The 5,000-nt window shown below is 37.7% G+C and overlaps 1 long non-coding RNA gene across 1 annotated transcript; it reads right to left on the bottom strand.

Moving 5' to 3' along the window:
• Positions 1–2,625: 2,625 nt before the first annotated feature.
• On the bottom strand, positions 2,626–4,188 carry LOC307022220. The gene is made up of 3 exons (XR_013803326.1): positions 4,121–4,188; positions 3,949–4,041; positions 2,626–3,577 (listed from the first exon to the last, which is right to left on the bottom strand). It is a non-coding gene; the product is annotated as an uncharacterized lncRNA (long non-coding RNA).
• Positions 4,189–5,000: the final 812 nt, after the last annotated feature.

The raw sequence follows: 5,000 nt of genomic DNA, 5'->3' as shown, positions 1-5,000 counted from the left end.
AAGTCAATTTTGAATAGCTGAAGGTCTTGTGATCATTTAAAAGTTGGAATGAAGTGTCTAGCTGAAGGTTTGTGGAAGGAGTACCATTTGGCGCAAGGTGTAGGAAAACAGGATTTGAAGGCATCTCCCATTGACCTCAATGTTAAAAAGAAAAGTTTAAAAAGCTGAATATTTCAAAAAGTATAAAATATTTTTAAAATGTTGAAGGTTTCCCATCGATTCCTGAACAGGCTGAATAGTTTAATATTTGAATGGTTTCTGTAGCTGAAAATAAGCTGAAGTTATGGAGTGCCAAAGTATTGGCTGAAATAACTAGAAAATGCATTTCCTGCAGAAAATGCGTGCGAATGCTGTAAACTGTGAATATTTATGGCTGAATTTTGCTGAAAATGCAGAAAAAGCTGAATATGTTATTAGCTGAATGGTAGCTGTTTTTAGCTAAAAAAATGCAGAAAAAGCTTAATATGTAAAAGAAAAGTTAAAAAAAAAGGTATAAACAACAACATGTATAGCCTTGATTTCCTGAAATAGCTGAATAATGTAATAGTTGAATGGTTTCTGCAGCTGAAAATAGGCTGAAGGAGTTAAATATCAGATGTACAGATGTAGCACTTAATTTCAGACAGTTTGAAACGCGAGGGCCGTGATTGGTACGTGATCTGCCCTCGCTCAAGGGAAAACCTCCAGCTTGACTTGAGACCGCCCCCGTGATAAATAAATGTAATTATAATTAAGCCAGCTGCAATGGATCATTGATCCACCAGGGGGTGCAGTGGGGTTCCACACTGGAGCTCATGTGAAATAAAGTGAGATACAGTACAGTACACTGGATGTACAGCGGAATTTAATGTTGTTTAGTCTAAAAACACGAACGGGAGGAAATGCAGCCCGCTCTCGATTTTTAATCCTAATTTAATCATCATCTTCACCACGATAATTTATGTTTATGTTTGCCGAATTGACATAAAATCACTGACAAATATGAATATACTGTATTCAACTTCATTAAAACGTTATTAACGTTCCTAAACTCAGTAATTATACGATCATGTTCTGATAATGATGACGCAATAGCCCCGCCTCTCCCCACCTCTGCTGCTCACCCCCGCGTCAAAGTAAACTGCACACTGAATTCAGATTATTTATCTTTCTCTCGATATGGACATAAACGCGAGTGAAGTCTAATCTGACAGGACGGAGACACGCAGCTGTGCTCACCTGCAGCTCCTCCCTCTGTGATGCAGCGGGGAACGGAGTAAAACACACACTTCAGTCAGATCATCGCCTTTAGTTATTTTAATTACCTCTCGAACTACCTAAACTAGTTATAAATATGTTTATTTTTACAGTCGGCCAGGTCACTCATTACTGGATCAGCTGCTGCATGAGACAGACACTGACGCTGTCCGAAGAGAGGGAGGAAAAAGAGAGGCTCCGTGTATTTCATTATTATATAGAGTCTTTATTCATTTGTTTTAAAGCTCAATAAATAACAAAGAAGACCTTTCACCGGCACTTTTTATAATTTTGTCCGGAAGATTTAAACTTTAATACACGTTGACCTCTGCCCCATGGATGTATAATAAGAAGTGGATACAGCGTGGGAGGCGGGGCCTCATTCATTCCTATGAGAGTTGCTTGGCGCATGATGATAAAATGGCCCAACTTTTGAGAGAGCGAAACGTCACAGATTACCCGGCATGCCTGAGAAGTACCCGTATGTGCGCTCATAGCGCATGCGCAACTTTAACCAAAATGCAAATAATTATTGCACTGTATATATATATATATATATATATATTAATTATATATAACGGCGTTGTCCCGTGGGTTAGATGCTCGTTCATAATGCATTGGGATATAACTCTCAGAATAACGTTATTAGCACATTTTTACAACTTTAGGAACGAATGTTTTTTATTAGGGCTATACAAGTGTTCATACTGGGTGGTTTATTTAGTTTAAAAAAAATTACCCAACGATTTACAGACCATTCTTTCCCTATGTAAGTCAATGGGATAAAGTGTTTCCGGGCCCAGCAACCTAAAGGAAGTGTAGTACCGCCATTTGGCCACGACGAATATTCTACTCAGAGTCCGGCGCACTTCCTGGGGGCTTGCTCGGCCCCCACCACGGAGAATAAACAGAAGGGTAACCATGACAACCATGCTTCTTCGCTAATTTTATGCCACTGGTCCGTGGTCAGGCCTGGGAACCGACGGGAGACACTGGACTCAAGTGTCTGCCTCACATTGAGGGGAAGGGGCATTTCCCCTTTGCTCCCGCTCCAGTTTGTGATTCTGACCATGTTCTCATAGATTTCAAATGGTAACATGGCCATGAACATATCCCGCTATTAGAATGCAATTTTTAAAAACATAGGGTGCTACATAACACACTTTCAGGAAAAGTCACGGACTGGGAGACTTTAATATTTTATTGAAAAAAGTTACATTGCACACACACCACATCACACAAATTGACCCGATTGGCGGTTCTAGTGTTAAATAAACTCACTAATGAATGAAACCAGTTCAATACGCATTATTCTTATCATTCTTTATGAGCGCAGAAAGTCTTAAAATCAGACGGCAGGCAGTTACAGGTGTGTGTGTGTGCCTTATGTGCTCATCCCCCCATGAGAATCACACGTAGCTCTGATCACCTATGATAAATGGGCCACACCTAATCTCTGGCTATTCAGCCACAGAGCTCCCTCTATGCAAATCAAACTGTAGACGGTGTGAAAGCAGTGAGGCCTGTGAAGACACCATTGCAGTAATCGAGTCGACTGAAGATACAAGTTTAAAATCAGACCTTTTTTTTAAATGAAATCTGACGGCAGGCAGTTAGCTGTGATCACCTATAAGGCTTGAAGTTACTTCAGATGCTGAAATATTTTTATTTTTCAAGTATAAACATACAGTATACAGATATACATGCATACAAATTATAACATCACATTTTTGTTATTAATTTTACAAATAGGACAGAGGGTGCAGCACAAACAGTACGAAACAAATAGAGAGCTTTCTGAACATCAGCAGGAGAGGACTCATTCAAGACACTACTAAATACTGAAATGAACATTAAATGTCTTATTAAAATGCAGGTTTATTTGTGACACTTACAAAATAAATGGAATTCTCACTAACCTAAAATATTTTATTTTTTAAAAAACATGTCACTGTAGAGACACAAAATACTTGAACATACAAATTAACAACACCAAATTGAGCTCACTTTCTACACTCTTTGATGATCTACCTCCTACCTAGTTTGTTTCTTAGTCCATGTATTTTGGCAGAGGCTTGGTCTGGCTGTATCTTCATAACAACCCTCTGGATAAACTCAAATGAATATTTCCTTTCCAGAGTATACTGAAGACTGAAGCAATATATTAGTCCAAGAAGCATCGCAAAGCCACATCTTTCAGGTTGTGGAGCACAATTGTTTCCTCGACCACAACTGCCACATTGAAGATCTGCTGAGGAAAGGCATCCCATTCACCTTCGTAGCATATGAGTAGACCAACTTGCATCACCTTCATGGCTTCCTCGAGAGTGTCTCCATGAGCCTTAAAAAAGGAGAAATAAAAGTGAGCTCAGTGTACTACTAGTACTTTTTCTCTACAAAGCTAATTAAGAGGCTTCTGCTATAAACATAGAAGCTAAAATCTACAGTTCACAGTGTAAAAGTGCAATGTGATGGAACATCATTTCAACCGCCTCTCTTTTCACAGTTTGAGCTTTATATTTATTTATATTATTTAATAGTTACGTTTTCTTGCTGTTTTTGTTTATATTAAATGTATCATTCTTTATTGCAATTATTTTAGTTAAATTAAGGTAATTGTAAACATTACTTTTGAAGGAAACTTTGGGCACAGGGTGATTTATGTTAAAATGTACAATTACATAAAGTAATTCAAGACAGTTATGATCTTACATCACACATCCTGATGACATTTTCCTGATTTTCGCCAGACATGTAGTGTGATAGTCCCAAGAGAGCAGCAGTCCTCCTCCTCTCATTTGTGTCCTGCAGGACAACAAATGCAGTGGGATATAAACATTTGTAGCAAACAAATGGTGGCTAAATTATGGTCATCACCACTTACATCTTTCTCAAGGCAGTCCAAAAGGCCTTTTAGTGCCGGCTTCTTTCCAGTCCTGGATGCACCTTTGTAACCTCCAGCAATGCCAGGCCATCAAGTCCATCCAGAAACGATGAAAGCAGGTCCGTAGTGACAATTCTCTGGAACTCTGCCTGAATCTGAGGAGACACAGACATATAGAAAATATTCTACCAACAGTCTGCAACTGTGCATGTTGCCTTCTCATTGTAACTGGAAAACCTGCACAACTTACAAGTCCACTTCATCCAGTTGCAGCAAAACGGAAATCTTTGAAAATCTGTCTGTAATAGAGAACACACATTTAGGTACATTATGAAGCAGGCCTTAATAAAGTAATAAGAACTGAGAACATGACAAAGAATAAGATGCACACAATTACAACAGTCACGTTGCCCATAAACTACAAGCCTTGGCTTTCACAATTACAATATTATCCCTGAATTCATATGATAAAGACTTAAACAGTACTTCATTTAAATAAATAAACAACTTGAAATGTTCATCTTTGATTGATGAGGCATATTCAATCTAATAAATTCATGGGATGCATGTAATAATAACAGGGAAAGGTTAGTGTGCATCCACATAGAGCATTTTTGTGTCTACGTGCATACCAAATATATCAATGAAAAAACTATTTGTTTTAACCAAACTTAAAATAAATTGTACAATGGTTGTAATTGTTGATTATTTGCTTGCAGTTATTTTCCATAGACTATTCAGTGGATTATTATTGTTTTTTAGTAATAACTTGACTACCTCTGAAAGCAGAAGTTTAGGAACAATTATTGTTCATGTATAAATATTATTTATTTTATTATAATATAAATATCTAACAATTACAACCATTGCACATCTTATT

The sequence above is a fragment of the Notothenia rossii genome (assembly GCF_949606895.1).
Source record: "Notothenia rossii genome assembly, chromosome: 1".
Lineage (NCBI taxonomy): Eukaryota > Metazoa > Chordata > Actinopteri > Perciformes > Nototheniidae > Notothenia > Notothenia rossii.
The sequence above is the reverse complement of the archived record's forward strand: the minus strand, read 5'-3'. Positions and strand labels throughout refer to the sequence as shown.